The following is a 17,830-nucleotide window of genomic DNA, read 5'->3' as shown; positions in this document are numbered from 1 at the left end:
CCGTATTCAGGCCAGTCAGTCGGTTTCTCGTCATAATCATTGTGGGAAACATCCCAACTCCCACTCCATTACATTTTTTTACATTAATGGCATTTGGCAGATGCTCTTATCCAGAGCGATGTACAACAAAGTGCATACCCAGATGAGCTGCTGCATTCTGGATAAGTTGGAAGGGTCTGATGGCGGATGCTGGGAGGCCAGCCAAGAGGGAGTTGCAGTAGTCCAGGCAGGACAAAATCATTGCTTGGACCAGGAGCTGGGTCAAGTAGGGGTTGAGAAAGGGGTGGATTCTCTGGATGTTGTATAGGAAGAACCTGCATGACCGGGTCACCGCCGCAATGTTCTCAGAGAGGGACAGTCTGCTGTCCATCACCACGCTGAGGTTCCTTGCACAGGGTGATGGCGTCCCCTAGGGAAATGGAGAGATCCAAATGGGGAGAGGTAATAGCAGGAATGAATATAATTTCAGTCTTACCTGGGTTGAGCTTTAGATGGTGGTTGTCCATCCAGGCAGCAGAGAGATCTACAAGAATGAAGACCGAGGAGAGGGAGGCTGCTCGTACGGCATGGAGTGATTCACCGACAGAGAGGAGTGTGGTCTCCGTCAAGTGGCCAGGTCTGAAGCCAGACTGATAGGGGTCTAGCAGATTATTCTTGGAAAAGAAAGAAAAAAGTTGACTAGAAGCAGCTCGTTCTATTGCTTTTGATAGAAAAGGAAGAAGAGATACCGGGCAGTAGTTCTGGATGATGGAGGGATCCAGCGTAGGCTTTTTTAGCAGCGGGTGATGTGGGCCCTCTTGGAGGATGATGGAAAACAGCCAGAAGACAGGTAGGAGTTGTCAAGGGAGGTGGCAAATGGGAGAATGTCAGTTGTGATTGTCTGGAGGAGAGAAGAGGGGATAGGGTCAAGGGCACAGGTTGTAGTGCGGTGGGAGAGCGGTAGTTGAGAAACATCAGAGTCTGTAAGGGGAGTGGAAAAGGATGGTGATGGTGGGATGGTGTTGAAAAATAATTATACTTCGTTACAGCTTATATACACATTCTTTTGCTGGGGAGAGAGTGGGGCAGTCCCTATCTCCCACCAATCAGCAGCCAACATATGCACCGAGAGAAACAATTCTAAGCTCTGGGGTTCCAAGTGTGGCCCCCTCCTTCGTGGTTAGGTGGGCTCCTGTTTTTCTGCAAGCTCATGATGATATTTGAAACAAATATTTCTGCTTCTCTCATGTTACTGGTATTCATGCCCTATGACACATATTTTACATTAATGGCATTTGGCAGACACTCTTATCCAGAGCGACGTAAAACAAAGTGTATACCCATAACCAGGGATAAGTGCGCTGAAAGACCCTAGAGGGAAGTACAATTTCAACTGCTACCTGCCTATTTTTATTTTATTTTTAATTTAAAACATTTTTTTTAAACAAACAAACAAACAAACAATGCAAAAGTGTGAACAAACCCCTTAACTAGCCAAACACAGCTTACCTAGCCAAACTAAAAATACTGATACACAGAAAGTAAATCACAGACAATAGACAGACAACAATTAAGGTTCACAGGGAGGTAGGGAGGGACGGGGAGAGATGCTGCTTGAAGAGGTGCGTCTTCAGGCATATTTGCTCGCATTGCTACAGTTCAGTAGGAATTTCCACTGGTAGACAGCTTCTCTCTGCACGTTAGTAGAAGTGGGCACAAATGCTTTGCACAAATTACACAGTGAACACCATATGAGCTATATTTCGTGAGCCAATTAAAGTTTTCCCACAATGGGCCTAGAAGGGGGGAGGGGCACAGAAAGGGGGGCGGTGATTGCAAAGGATCTGCAGATGTCTGCGACCTTCTCATCGAAAAAATCTACAAAGTCATCAGCAGTGAAGGAGGACTGAGGTGGAGGAGAGAGGAGAGAGGAAAAAATAGAAAATAGTTTCTGGGGGTTAGAAGTGGAGTGAATTTGTGTTTGATAGTATTTTACCTTGGCGGCAGTGACAGCAGTAGAGAATGCCACCAGGAGAGACTGGTAGGTTGTGAGGTCTGATGGGTCCCTGGATTTTCCCCACTTCCTCTCCGCTGCGGGGAGGCTGGCTTTGGAGGTACGTAAGGGTGTCAGATATCCAAGGACTGAGAGGGGATGTGCGAGGTGGCCTCGAGACAAGGGGACAGAGAGAGTCAAAGGCAGAGGAGAGAGATGAAAGGAGGGTAGCAGATACAGAGTCAGTGGGGAGTTTGGAGAAGGATTCGAGAGGGGGGAGAGAGGCGGTGACAGTGGTGGCAAAGGAAGAGGCTGAGAGGAAGTGGAGGTGGGAGGAGGGGGGGAGGATGGGGAGAAAGAGGGAGGGATAATGAGATGAAGTGGTGATCAGATGTATGCAGAGAAGTAACCATGAAATTGATGCATGAGCAGTTCCTCACAAAGACAAGATTGGAGGAGAGTGTTGCAGTTGAAGGTGTGGAGTAGTAGTAGGAAGGCAGCAGCCTGGGAGACTTCAAGGTGGATGTTGAAGTCTCCAAGGAGAATCAGTGGGGTGCCATCCTCAGGGAAGGAGCTGAGAAGGGTGTCTAGCTCACCAAAGAAACTTCCCAGGGGCGCTGGAGGATGATAGACAACTGCAATAAAGAGGTTAGTAGGGTAGGATACTGCAACAGAATGGTATTCAAAAGTGGATATGAACAAGTCAGAGAGGGGGAGAATAGAGAATTTCCATGATGAGGAGGAGATTAACAAACCAGTACCCCCGCCACGACCGAATGGCCATGGAATGTGAGAGAAGAAGAAGGAGGATGAGAGGGCAGCGGGAGTGGCGATGTTGTCAGGTGTGATCCAGGTCTCAGTAAGGGCAGGGAATTGTAAGGAATGGAGGAAGGCATATGCAGGGATGAAGTCAGCTGCAGATGAAGTGGCAGACTGGCAGCTCCATAGTCCCCCTGTGACCGCAAAGTGCTCACAGGGGGTCAGCGGGGGTTGCAGAGGTTGGAGGGGTTCCAGCGCTGTGGGTTTACGGTCTTGGAAACTTGTGAGGGAAAAAGTGAGTTTCAGATCAGTTTGCTTTATTATCTTCACCCACACCCCACTCCTGCGAAACTCTGAGAAAGTGCTAATGTGTGTAGCTATGGCCCGCTATTCATCTGAATGAGAGAAACTGGCAGGTTTGATACTAGGATTTGGCAGGTTTGATAGGAGGATTTACTTGCTTTCTAACAATGCCAGCACACTGAAACATTAAATTATAGAATTTTTCATGACATCCCATTCAATATTTCAGTGTAGTGGCATTATACAGCATTATACAACATACTGCTTAAACCAGGTCCTGGAGCAGCTGTTAAGATAGACGTGATCATTTAGCAATGATCACCCACCCCCCCAATGAGCTTACAAGACATTTAAAAAATTTACTTTTGAATTCACTTATGCTTATATATGGACACATATCATAAAATTAAATATTAAGTGTTTATCTACAAGTTTATACAGTTCAAAGCAATGTTGTGGCTCATTGGTGTATGAGAGCGAGTGCTAAATCGGACTGAATAAATGCATGGACTACATGGAATACACAACATTACATTAAAAGTTATTGTGGCTGATGCATTTAGGCCTATAACAGCCAGGGGCATTTTGGAACACAGCATTCTAATGTGCCCCAGCTAGTTGTACTCCAGCAAGACTCACAGTTTGCTTGTGACATGTGTCGAATCAATATAGTCTTATAACCCACAAGACAGTGATTTCAATTACACTTGATGATCACACAAATGATATTTGGAGTATTAAAAAAATAATTTGGTGAAAAAAATTACTTTCAGGGTTCTAGAACACAAATTGGTTAATAACTCTTCATGAAGTAAACAAATTGTCCAGCCACTCACAAATGAGAAGCGTGTTGCTATAGTACATCAGTAAAAACTTCCGGGTACAGCGGTACCCATTGTTCTATGAGTTATTAGCGGGAATTGGATTTCATCCAATCTCGAGACTGAAAAACGATCTACGCAACGCCATCTTGATGGCCAATCAGGGCAAAGATGCGCTTTAGTGACCGAATTTAGCGGTGGCTATATAAGCGACATCGCAGGCCGTCGTTCTTTCTTCGAGACAAATTTTCAGCGAAGGAAAGAGACAGGGCCTGTGAAGCTTAAAGCTCGCTAATAACTCATAGAACAATGGGTACCGCTGTACCCGGAAGTTCTATTTCTTTATTAGCTTCACTTTAAGCTCTATGGGAACCCTATAGCCCACGCCCTGTCGTCAACATCAGCCCCCTGATGCAGAACAACAGGCGATGGCAGTGATAGCCAATCAAGAGGGGCTCCCCTCAATAGCCAGCCCTTTTTCATGCATGAAAAAAAGGGGGGACTGTATAAACCAAGGAGCCACAACCATCCCCAGCGCTCGGTTCATGTAAACCAGCTACCGAATAGCCAAGCCGGGAGATGGTCAATATAAACATGCACGCTTCTAGCCACCGCATAGAGGCGTCGCACATAATGTGTTTGAGCAGCAGCTATGTCCGATTGGAAGCTGAGCTCAGGACTGCATATGCAACCGACGGTGTCGATGCATCCAGCAGATAGAAACATACAAAGGCGCATTGGCGAACTCCATGACGCCGCTGTACAAATGTCCTGCACACTGACCCCTTTAAAAAGTGCCCGAGAAGATGCCATGCCTCGAGTAGAGTGGGCGCGAACCCCCGACAGAGGGGGCAAGCCCATACACTCATACGCCCAGTTGATTGCGTCAGTAAGCCAATGGGAAAATCTCTGTGCCGTAACAGGTTTTCCTCTAGCATCAGACGCCGGACGCCCTGGATAAAACGCTTTACCAGGGGCTGGGCAGCCACCGTAGAGCCACCATAGCCAGTATGGCACGCAGAAATTGCGAAGACATACCCCTTTAACGTGGACAAAGATAACCCCTTATCAAGTAGGCTCTGCACAAAGTTGAGCACTACGGATACAGGGCACACCAGGGGGTCCTGAGAGCGTTAGAGACACCAAGTCTCGAAGGCCTCCCATCTGCCTTTATAAGCCATTGTAGTTGAGATAGCGCGAGCATGCTGTATGGTATTTACAGCTGCCTTGCTCAATCCCATGTTCACGAGCCTGCTCCTAACAGGGGCCAAGCCGTGAGGCGCAGCCTGCTTGGGTGGGGATGAAAAATGGTCCCTGCCCCCTGTGACAGGAGGTCCCGGCGCTGGGGAAGTCGCCACAGGACGCCGGTCAGCAGCAGGGCTATATCGGCCATCCACTGTTTGTGCGGCCAATCTGGCGCGATCAAAATCAGGGGTTTCTTCTCCTCTCTCGCTTTGGCTAGTACCTGCGGTATCAGACCAAAGGGAGGGAAGGCATAAAGGAGGCCCTTGGGCCAGCGATGGGCTAGCGCGTCCACTCCCAGTGGGGGCGAGCCGGTTGCTGTCATCGCAAACCATAATGGGCAATGCGCATTCTGTCAGGAGGCGAATAAATCCACTCTCGCTTTCCCAAAGCGTGACCACACCTCCGCTACCACGAGTGGTTGAAGACACCACTCTAGGGGGGAGGAACCGCCCCGAGACAAGAGGTCTGAGCCGCAGTTCAGCTGCCCCGGGACGTAGAGCGCCCATAAGGAGCGAACTCGCGGGTATGCCCAAGTCCAGATCCTCACCGCCAGCCGGTGTAGATGTGGACATTTGGTGCCGCCCTGTCGGTTTAGGTAAGCGACTGTCGCTTTGTTGTTGCTTCTGATTATAACGTGTCTGCCCTGAAGAAGGGGTTCGAAACGTTGTAATGCAAGCCATACTGCTGTGATCTCCAGCACATTGATATGAGGCAGAGGAGGGTTCCACAACCCGCTCGCCATCATTCCATTGCAGACCGCCCCCCACCCCTTGGTGGAGGCTTCTGTGTATACGGGGACATGAGTGGAGATAGCGCCCATTGGCACACCGACACTCAGCATTCGCCCATTTCGCCAGTGTGAGAGTGCTCTCACAACCAACTGCGGAATGCGAAACAGCTTTGCGCGGTCTCTCATTGGATCGAAATGCATCGATTGCTGCCGCCATTAAACCCAACAGGCGCATAATCGTGATTCCACTGATGCAGCGCCCTGGGAGAAATCGGTAAGCGTGGTCTCTCAGGGAAGCAATTCTCTCCTGGGAGAGACGCGCCGTCATTGACAATGAGTAGCGCCGGAGCCCTAGGTACTGAACACACTGGCTCGGGGTGAAAACACTCTTGTCGCGATTGATGGTGAAACCCAATCCTTCGATGTGGGTTATCAGCATCTCTGTGTGTTTCGCAGCCAACTCCCTGGAAGGGGCTAACACAAGCCAGTCGTCCAGATACGTTAAAACACGTATGCCCTGTTGTCGCAACGGGGCGATAGCAGCCCATGCCACCATTTCGAAGGTGCGGGGTGCCAGGGACAGACGGAATGGGAGTTTGGTAAATTCGTACGCTCTTCCCAGAAAAGCGAAACGAAGGTACTGCCAATGGTGCTGTACAATGTTCACATGGAAGTAAGCGTCTTTTAAATCTACGAGCGTGAACCAGTGCCCTTGGCTAATTGAGCTCATTACGCGCTTCACCAAATGATGGTTCAGTGCTCGCAGGTCCAATATTGGTCTCACACCGCCGTCTTTCTTTGGAACGAGGAAATAAAGGGAATAAAACCCTCGCATTTCATTGTGTTTGGGGACTAGGCGGATTGCGCTTTTTGCCAAGAGAGTCTCTATCTCTTGGGAAAGTGCGCTGTTTAGATGCGGGGGCATATTCGTTTCCCTTACTCCTACAAAAGGAGGAGAGGGGACAGCGAACTGTAACGCGCAGCCCGCTCTGATTACAGTACTGAGCCATGGTGTCAGCTTGCACTTCCGAGTCCAAGCACAAAGGTTGAACGCGGACCTGGTTGAAAGCAGTGCAGACTGTACCGCGGGCTTCTGAATTTGCAGAAGCCCGGCTCTTAAGTGGGGGCGGGGTCGAATTCGAGCCAGTGACCTGGTGTTTATCTGGGATAGGCCGACGTAGAGTCCTGGCCAGCTTCGATTCTGAGCCGGCGAGGACTCCAATACTGCCTGAATGTCGGGGAAAAAGGCCCCTTTTGCCTGGGAAATCACCAAGCGCTGATGCCAGCTTTGAGGCAGAGGGCAAGGGAAATGTTTGTGTAACAATAGGGGGAGTGTGCTTTGTGACTGTAAGGGCGAAACTCGCTCCCGAGTAGGCGCTAGTAAAGTCTGTGATACAGGAGGGGTGGGTGTCCGGTCCACTCGCCAACACCTGGGTGAGGTGCAGGATTGCGCCCGCGTTCTTCCTCAGCTCGGCAGAAACATCATCTGCGAGGGAGGAAGTAAAGGACTCGATCAAGTTCGTCTGTGCTATCGCTAGGATAGCAAGATTGTTCATTGCATCGGCGCCTTGGGAACCGCAGATAAACGAATGTTCAGACAAGGCAGCTGATATCTGCCCAGACCGAGTGGGAAGGTTAGGCTTCCTTGCACTCCACCTTGCTGTGGGGGCGAGGAGATGAGTAGCCAAGGAATCTTCGAGTCGCGGAACCCCTTCCGTCTGAAGCTTTTGTCAGCCTGACACCACCGTGAAAGGCGAAAAAGACACTACCGGGGCTTTCGTAGAGAAAGGCTTGTCCCAGGTAAGCTGCACGTAGTGCAGGGGGGTCGGTTGCACACCGTGCCTCGATGTGTCATGCCTGTACACTGGAGCCACCAGCTGGTTTACAGGCGCTGCAGGAGGAGGGGGCCAGGGGAGCTCCGCTCTGGTCGCTGCCACTTTCATCACGACCGGAAAGTCTTTCAACAGGGAGGGGTGGTGCTCTAACTGACCCGTCGCCGTGGAGAAGGAGGTCGTCGTCCTCGTCCCCAGAGCTGTTAGTGAGGGTTAGGAGCGCCTCTTCCAGATGGGCCGTGTCAGACGGAACCCTGCCATCGTGCAGGTTCGGTCTGTCCTCCTGAGAGTGCATGGCAAAAGGCTCCGGGAAGTCAGCCCAACTGGTGTCTTTGCGGTGCATGCTTGCCCGGTGCAGTAACTCTTGCACTCCGAGTGCAGCGCAGGTGGTGCAGGTCACCTTAGATAAAGCCGTGAGAGCATGGGTCTCGCCGAGACACATAACGCAAGAAGTGTGAGGGTCCGTACCCTCCACGGCTGCGTCGCACCCTTGGCACTGCTTCATGGCGAAATCTTCGAGCTCGACGTCGTCTAGCGGGGGCCTTTGAGTCGGGAAAAAAGGCTCCTTCCTCACAGCGGTGCGTTTCTGCTCGCAGACGAAGAACTTTGGCGTGGTAGAAACGTAAGTCTCCAGCTAGGTTACCTTGCGCTGAAAATTTGAGAAGAAAGAACGACGGCCTGCGATGTCGCTTATATAGCCACCGTATGTAAATTTGGTTGCTAAAGCGCAACTTTGCCCTGATTGGCCATCAAGATGGCGTTGCGTAGATCGTTTTTCAGTCTTGAGATTGGATAAAATCCAATTCCCATAGAGCTTAAAGTGAAGCTAATAAAGAAATAGAACAAACCAATCATTATTGCGCAAATGCAATTACGCAAAATCCCTATGTTTCAACATGCCCCATGTTTGTTTGTGACCCTCTAAATCAAAGTATACTTATGAATAAAATGAAGTAAATTCATAAACAATTACTTGTATGCCGTGCAAGTGCAAGTGGTTAAACTCACAGAACATTATGGTCCGTGATTATGCACTTTAGCCTATGTTGTATTTATGTATGAAACGAGAGGACAAATAAAGTTTATTGTATTAATCGTGATTACAGTTCAGTCAAAAGGCTGTAAGGCCATGTTGAAATGTAGGAACAACCTGGTGTTACAGTTAAGAAAGTGTGTAGCCTAAAAAGTAGCCTACACTACCCGTGTCAAAACAAGGGATTTAAAAAATGTTTTATAATGATGTGATGCTATCAAACAGACACAGAATACCTAAATATTACTTCACTGATTTCATCCAAATACCTCAAATTTACAATAGCTTGTGAATGGTTTTGTGTATTGTGTAAGGGAAACGTTATAGAGGCATGTATGTTGTTAACATTAACTCATCACAACAAACTTAATGTTAAAGGAATACACCACATTTTGAGAAATATTAATTTTTTCCGACTTACCTAGTCTTAGACTAGATGTTCCTTTCCATTTTCATTTTTGCTCATTCACTGGCTTCGGTTTCCATGTTAGCATAATGTGTTAGCTTAGTATAAAGACTTGAAGCCTCCTTCAAAGTGAAGAAATCCACCTTACAGCAACTCCAAAGCTGGTATCATGTGTATTTGAAATACATATGCAGAAAAAGTTAGACGATTAGAATTATAACCGCTGTATGCACATCTATCCTTCTGTCACCACTGTAGAAACTGAACATTCTTGCATTCATTCCAATGGAAATTTTTCCCCAAGAAAAATTTAAATATCTTGGAAATTATTGGGAATATCAAAAGGCTATTACATTACATTACATTATTGGCATTTGGCAGACGCTCTTATCCAGAGCGACGTACAACAAAGTGCATACCCATAACCAGAGATAAGTTCGCTGAAAGACCCTAGAGGGAAGTACAATTTCAACTGCTACCTGTACAACAAAGATAAGGACAAGGGCCATTTTTTATTTTTTTATTTTTTTTGAACAAACAAACAAACAAAAGTGACCAAAGTTAACTATCCAAACACTGTTTACCTAGCCAACTAAACTATGAACAAGAACACCATTCGGGACCATGCCATTTGGTTTAGTGTCGATTGCTCGAAAACTGTGGGAGGACTAGGCCAGCAAAAAACTGGCGGAATAAAGATAATAACTAGAAATGTGCATTTCCTAAAGAAAATGTGGAGTGTGATAACGTCACTGAATAAAACAAACCAGGAACATGGAAGTACAATTTTTACGGGTTTATTCAGTGCAGTAATACTGCTTTGTGAAATACCACCAATTCAGATTGCTAGCAACACCAGATTGTTAAAATGGTTTTCTGTGCTATACATGGTTGTTGCAACAACAGCAATAAACCAACAGAGTCCACCAAGATGAGCTTTTATATTACACCAACTGTTAGATTAATTCAGACAAAGAAAAAGAATTGGAGGTGTTCCATACCTAGTTAAACATAGGTGAGGTTTAGCTAGCCAGAATTAATCAAGGATTTCTGCCATCCTCGCACATTAAAGTGTGTTCAGGCCACTTCAGGTCACAGGTAATCTAATTGGTAATTTAATCGGTAGGACATAGCCAGCAAGCTCACTAGCTAGCAAGATTTAGCTATGTAAGCATTACAGCAATCAAACCCACCGGAAAACATTTTCACAAAGAAATCTCCTATAGTAGCCCTCCACTCCCAAAAACCGTCTAACCTCGTTTCTAGTCTTGGGCAATAGGCAGACCGCAAATACTGCTGTCTTATCTACCTGAGGACGCACCTGCCCACCACATAAGTAGGCTCACGAATGTAGCGGGAACCCAAATAACCCGAAGTGCGACAAATTAGTATGAACCATACGGAGTGGAGAAGGCTTTTTTTCCTTTGATTCTGGAGACAAGAGAATCTGCCAGTAGCCCTTGGTTAAATCCAGCATTGTGAAAAAAAAGCAGTGCCCAGCCAGAAGGTTGTCAACCCTAGGCATGGGATAAGCATCAAAATGTGAGACATCATTCACCTTGTAATAATCAACAGAGAAGCGCACACACCCATCCTGCTTAGGCACAAGCACAATGGGGCTGCTCCACACACTGGTTGATTCTTCTGTTATTCCCATTTCTAACATAGCCTGCAATTCAGCCTGCACCGTTTTCTTTTTGTCTTCAAGCAATCTATAGGGACATGAATGCACAGTCAGCCCTGGAGGTGTTTGGATATATTGGTTAGTGAGATTTCTGAAACCTGGCAAGGGGGAGAACACATCTGCAACACGCTTCTACTCCCGGGCCACATCTGCTCTCTGCCACAGTGAGACATGTTCATCACAAGGGACTGGGGTAGAATTGGCCAGTTTTGTCACCTCCGGACCCAACTCATCTCTCTCAATTTCTGTGGTAACCAGAGGAATGGATACCGCCTCTCTCTATGCTTTTATGAGGTTGAGGTGCTATATCTGTGTTGCCCCACCCCTGTCAGATCGCACAGCCTTATAATCTGCATCTCCTACTCATCATGTGACCACAAAGGGCCCTTGCCACCTGGCATTGGAAGTTGAAGAAGGGAAAAATAAAAGCACTTTATCTCCCGGTGTAAATTATCTTAGCTGAGTCCTTCTATGTATGTGTATGGAGCTTTGCTCGCAGGTCCAGAACATATTGAATTTCATTTTTACTTGTAGTTGGACCTTCCTTTATCTTGGTCCAACACATCATATAGCCACCTGCAAAAACAAAATTCAAAGGGAGAAAATCTTGTGGGAGCCTGGAGAACCTCATGCACTGCAAAGCCCATGTATCCCAATTGCGGCTATCTTTGTGCATAAACTTACAAATCATTGTTTTTAAAGTTTTATAGTTTGCGTAGTGTGCATGATGTAAATGGAGTTCAAATGGGATCTCCATTAATGGTAATAGTTGCAATAGAGCTCTTGGAGTGGCCATGGGGTTAACTAATTGACATTTGGGACGAGGTACACACAACCTCTGCACCTCGCCCTGAATGCCCAGCTGATAGAATCGAGCCATTAGCCTACTCAGTGTTTTCTCCATGCAAAGGTTTTGGTGATTATGGTGAGCTGGCTGGAAAAGCATTTCCCGGCAGCTCTTTGGTACGAACAATTGGGTTATCTCTTCTCAGGTATGAGTGTCACGACTGACTTGGTATAGCCCATCTTTAATTTTTGAAAAACACAGGTGAGCTAATGTGGTGTCAGCGCCTGATCATCACCTGGTCAAAAGCATATAGTTTCATCCCGAGACTGCTTGTGCGGAAAGCCCTCCTGGAGTTGTATAGCTGAAGTCGGACTCAGCCCTTCCTTTGGCCATGTCAGACGACCTCACGTCACCACTGAGCACATCACACAGCTCAAATACGTATTGCTATTGGTCGTGATTGCTTCCCCATACAGCCTATTAGAACATGTGTGAACCCTGGCCAATCCATACCCAATAACGGGATGCGATAGGCTAACCGAAGCTTTTACTCGATTCTTTTTTCCCTCATGTCAAATTTCCTCTGGCCCCACTAGGTCACTGTGAATATCCCCATGCACACACCTTATAGACACCCGCGGTGCTTCTACAATGCCTCAGGCGGGACCAAGCTTTGATGAATCATCATTATTACCCATCATGCTTACGACCTGATTCCAACAAAGCGTAGCGTGCACCCCCTTGAATACTTATCAGTATCCAGTACCTCCCCTCCTGGGGAGAAAGCCGGTGACACAAACCACCTGCCAACCTTCCATCAGGGGGCAGTCCTGGACTAGGACTAGCTATGCATTACAAGGGCTCTTTTCTCTTTCTTCTTTCTAAAGTCAAGCAGCAACACTAAGTTAGCAGATTATATTGTTGATTTAATGTTAGCGCCTGATAGTTTTCTTTGTGCAGAATACTAATACATAATGCTCAGGTAGTAAGAGCAGTCGTCTGGCAGTCGGAGGGTTGCCGGTTTGATCCCCCCCCCGGGCTGTGTCTAAGTGTCCCTGAGCAAGACACCTAACCCCCAAATGCTCCTGACGAGCTGGTCGGTGCCTTGCATGGCAGCCAATCGCCTTTGGTGTGTGAGTGTGTGTATGAATGGGTGAAGTGAATGAGAAGCATCAATTGTACAGCGCTATATAAATGCCAACCATTTACATTGTAGGGATTACAGAGATGGGGATGAATAGAATATAGAGGGGTATAAACTTATTAGGAAGGACTTATCTAGTAAGAGAGGTGGAGGTGTGGGTGTTTATGTATGAGAAAATCTTAGAGATTTCAGAAATTGACCAACACATGCCTAGTGAGGATATTTGGATTAGTTTTTTGAAATACAGGACACGATGTTATGCTTTACCCCTTCACGGACGAAATGTCCTGTAGTTGCAGGATGGGATGGCTGCGGAAGCAGGGCTTTGATGGTTGCCAGTCTGCTCTCCAGCGTAGCTGCTAGACACTTTAGCACCTGATTGTGCCGCCAGGTATAACAGCCTTGTGTAAGGCTTGCTTCCATATTCCACAACTCCTTCCAAGAGAACTTTCTCTTCTCGACTCCGTCCCATCGCATCCACTGTCCTTGCTTCCCTTGTGAGACAGCCTATGCGCACATTGCTGCCTGCTCTTCCTGGCGCACCTCCTCGACCATGAGGCCTTGTCACTGAGATGGAGTTGCCTTGCACCAGGACAGTTTGCTCTCTCCAAGACCATGGCCTCCTCTCCCTTGTAGCACATGGCAAATGATTTCCCGGTGCTTGAGGGCTGACTTTGCCTGCTGCGTAGCTGCAGCTGGAATCCACTTCCTCCTTGTTGCCAGGGTGGGAGCAGTTTGGGCTACACATGGGTCATGGGATTCTGTCAGCATCATCTCCAGGCTTACTTTGGTGCTCTTATACTCCTCTGTAAGGCTGGACACGGGAAGTTCCAGGATGCCTTTTCCATAGAGCCCTATGTTGCTAAGGCTAAGTTGCCAAGTTGCTAAGTTCTTTCCACTTCACTCCTCTTGGGAGGGCTAATGCCTAGCTGATGTTCTGGAGGATGTATTGGTGTCATATCAGGTGAAAGTGTAACCCCTATATTAAATATTAAGAATGCAGAAGCCAGCTTATAGTAGGGACCACAAGGAAGATTTTATTCCAGGGAGGATGTATGTACTTTAGTTTCTATTGTCTGACCTGGAACGCACCGAGTCCTACAACTGCACACAGCATACAGTTTTCTTTGCAAATGTGAAAAGGAAACTTACACAATGATACAGCATAAAAATAAAAAATTGATAATCACAAAATCTTATTTTGTAAGACCTAACATAATAATTTTTACGCTGCAGCTTGTTAACAACCTCTGAATGTGTTGATCGGAATTCTCAAATTGAACTATCTAGAATCAGTCCATGAACATGTCTGTTTGGAGAAAAAAAACCCCCAAAAAACCGTAGGAGTCAAAGTTGAATGGGTACTCGTGTCATAAAAAAATTCTGTTCCAATTCCTACTTGATCCCGTTGACGAAAGAAAGAAAATTTATAAGCGGCAGCGGGGCTCCCTCTAGTGGTGTCCTCGAGGCAACTGACAGATGACCCAAGACAAACTCTTCTCAGTCTCCGACACCTAATATGAGAGGCATGTAATTGCAAACTTTGTAGGAGCAAGAATTATCGCCAGTGTGCAGCGGTTACTTTACAGGACTGTACTGCTACTGCCTCAAGTCTGCACACTTACGTTCTGGCACGCACGTGCTCTACCAGTGCATTTATACTGCCTTCCTTACTATTGTCGTAAACTGTGACGCTACCGCAGAAAATAGCCTAAAATGCGGCAAAAACTTCTTAAAGGAACCCCATCACTACCTTACCAACTTGTGTGTTACAGTGTGGGTTACAAAAGGGCGATTTGTTTGTGTCGATGGCCGTCAGTGTGGGTTTTTTCTTTTAAGAAGTTTGACCTTGCCCGTTCCTTCTTTCTGCGCCTCTTTCTCAGGTTCTTAGCTCTCCTCAGTGCTGATAACCGGATCTTGATTTCTGCCTGCAGCAGGTCTATTCCCTCCTTCTCCTCCTCTGGGGCTTTCCTCCACTGCTTCTTCAGTTGTCTTCTCTCCTTGACCAGTCGCTCCTGCTGTCTCCTGGACTTAGTAGGGATGGATGGTGTATTCCTCTTCTTCTCCGCTACTCCAAAGCATTCAGCTCTGTAGCTGAAGATGAGCTCTCCCATTCTCTCCAGCTTCTTCACTGCAGTTCCGCCCAGTTGTTACAACAGTATGCTGAGGTCTGTGTTGACTGTTTCTCACTCCTTTTTCTCACAGGATTTTGGCCAGTTAATTAGTGGCTTTCGCCCTAAGACTCAGTCGCGTGTTGTGGCAGACTAGGCTCATGGTGCTCTGCTCTGCTTGATTCCTCCTCCACCTCTGAGATAGGGATATTGGAGGGTGTTACCAACTGCCAGCTTCAGATAGTAGTGTGAATACAATATTCTTTAAAAATATTAAACAAGCTTGCCTGGGAGGCGAGACATCGTGGAAGACTTTAATTACCCAAATATTAACTGGAATTTGGTGATCGGACAGAGAAAAAGCGAGGAGAAATTTTTGGATGTTATAAATGACCTTTTTTTTGACACAGTACGTCAGTCAGCCTACAATACGGAAATTGATTTTAGATCTGGTGATATGTATTGATTCAGACAGAATTTGCAGGATAGATGTAATGGAACCACTAGGGACAAGTGACCATTCCACAATAGGTTTTGATGTATTTGGCAAATTAAGAGGGTTTCCTCCAAGTCCAGGATTTTTAGGTGTGCCAACTTTAAAAAGATGTGATCAAATTTAAGTAATGTAGAGCAAGTTCTTGATTGCAGGACTGTGAATGAAAGGTGGAGCAGGTTCAAAAGGGCCACACAGTGTAAATTAATTCCTAAGGTGCAGAAACAGTCTCCAAAGTGAATGAATACAGCTATCCGTAAGTTTGCAAAAAAAAAGAATAAACTGTATCAGATATATAAATATTGAGATAGGGGATAAAGAAATACTGGATAAATTATATAAACTAAAGACAAATAAGGCAGCAGGCCCAGGTGGCATATACTCAAAGAGTTAAGTGAGATCATTTTTAAACCACTGCTAAGTCTTTAGAAACTGGAGAAATACCGGATGACTGGAAACAAGCTAATATAACACCAATATTTAAGAAAGGGGACCGTACCAATCTAGGAAACTACAGGCCTGTCAGTCTAACATGTATCTCATGTAAAATACTGGAATCTATAATTAGGGACAAACTGCAATTATTTCTTGAAAAGAATAACATTCTACGGGATAGCCAGCATGGTGTTCGAAAGGGTAGGTCATGCCTGACAAACCTTTTGGCATTCTTTGAGGAAGCTACCAAGTGTTTTGATGATAGCAGGGCTTATGATATTGTATATCTAGATTTCCACATGACAAACTCATTATCAAAATGAGGACGGTAGGAATTATAGTAGCTATTTCGATGTGGGTTCGGAAATGTCTATGGGAAAGGACAAAAAAGAGTAGTAGTAGGAGGGGTCTTATCCAAACAGGGTATTGTGGGAAGTGGAGTCCCACAGGATCGGTGCTGGGGCCACTGCTCTACCTCATTTACATAAATGACCTTGACATGGCATTGAGGTTTAGGTAACAGTAATAGACTCTACTAAAGTAATCCAGGAAGACTTTAACAGAATCCAGAAGTGGGTGCAAACCTGGCAAATGAAATTCAATACAACAAAAAGTTATACCCATGGGAAATAAAAATATATGGCAGGACTACTTTATGGGGGGTACAAAATTGGATAGTGCTCAAGTGGAAAAATGCTTGGGGCACATAGTTGACCAAAGCCTCTCAGGTTCTAGTCAATGTGCGGTCAAAAAAAGGCCAATAGGATGCTAGGATACATAGCCAGGAGTATTGATTATAAGTCCAAGGACGTTATCAGCCTGTGCTTCACAAGTATCAACAGGTGAATGTTCCTCAAAGCAGCTATGTTTTTTGGTGGAAGATTTCCAACAGTAAAATAAAAAGCAGGTATTTTATGTAGTCTCTTGGATCCTAAGGGATTAACAACTTTGAATTTGTACGTTGTACAAATTAATTATCAAAAAAGCTTCATTGGAGTTGAAAATATTTTTTTGAAAATTCCACCATCATTGCAATCTGTTGAGCAATAAATGACAGGAGCATCGTGGACCCTGTTTCAGTGTACTTCAGTGTTTAGTGCTCAAGTGGAAAAAGACTTAGGGGTCATAGTTGACCAAAGCCTTTTGGGTTCTAGTCAATGTGCGGTAGTTGTAAAGAAGGCCAGTAGGATGTTAGGATACATAGCCATAAGTATTTATTAGAAGTCAATGGAAGTTATACTGACCTTATACAATACTCTTGTTAGACCACACTTGGAGTACTGTGAGCAGTCCTGGGGACCGCACTATAAGAAAGACATAGAGGCACTGGAAAAGGTTCAGAGAAGGGCAACCGGATTGATTCTATGTATAAAAGATAAGACTTACGAGGATAGATTTAGGATGCTTAATCTCTTTAAGTTTAGTAAAAGGAGGCTTATGATTGAGGCTTTTAAATGTATTAAAGGGATTAACAAAGTTATTATACGGGATTCTTCTGGTTGAGTTTGGTTAGTAAAATGAGAGGGTACAAATGGAAATTGGCAAAGGAGAAATTCCATTAGGAAGTATTTTTTCACACAGTGAGTGGTCAATGTGTGGAATAGCTTGCCAGTGCATGTAGTGGAGGCAGAAACACTGGGGGTCTTCAAGACCAGGATTGATACGGTGTTAGATTCTATTTAGCTTTTAGGCAAATTAGGCAGTAGGTACACTTAGTGGTAGGAAAAGGCGAGCATTGCTGGGCTGAATGGCCTGTTCTTGCCATTACCTTATGTTACATTATGTTTACGTCTGTATTTTATCTAGTTTTATCTATTGTATTCATTTTTTTAATCTATTTTATGAATTTATATTATTTTTATTGCATTTTACATCCTCAATTTAACATATTGTATTTTGTTTTCATATGTTTTTATGGGCTGAATTTTACATGACTTTTGGAAACAGAGCTCTCCTGAAAAGATTAAAATAAAGTGTAAAAGGCTTTAGAGCAAGTAATCGAAGAACAAATATGCAAGCCATCCAATGGATAATGAGACAGAAATTCTTGTTCCATTATCCACTGAAAATAATTT

The 17,830-nt window shown here is 45.6% G+C and overlaps 1 protein-coding gene across 1 annotated transcript in view; it reads left to right on the top strand.

Annotated features, from left to right (window-relative positions):
- The window catches only part of LOC133122911 (neuroblast differentiation-associated protein AHNAK-like), a 36,677-nt gene that overhangs the window by 10,807 nt on the left and 8,040 nt on the right, over positions 1 to 17,830 (top strand). The gene's annotated exons all lie outside the window — the stretch shown is intronic.

The sequence above is a fragment of the Conger conger genome, chromosome 2 (assembly GCF_963514075.1).
Source record: "Conger conger chromosome 2, fConCon1.1, whole genome shotgun sequence".
Lineage (NCBI taxonomy): Eukaryota > Metazoa > Chordata > Actinopteri > Anguilliformes > Congridae > Conger > Conger conger.
This window is presented reverse-complemented; position numbering and strand designations above follow the sequence as displayed.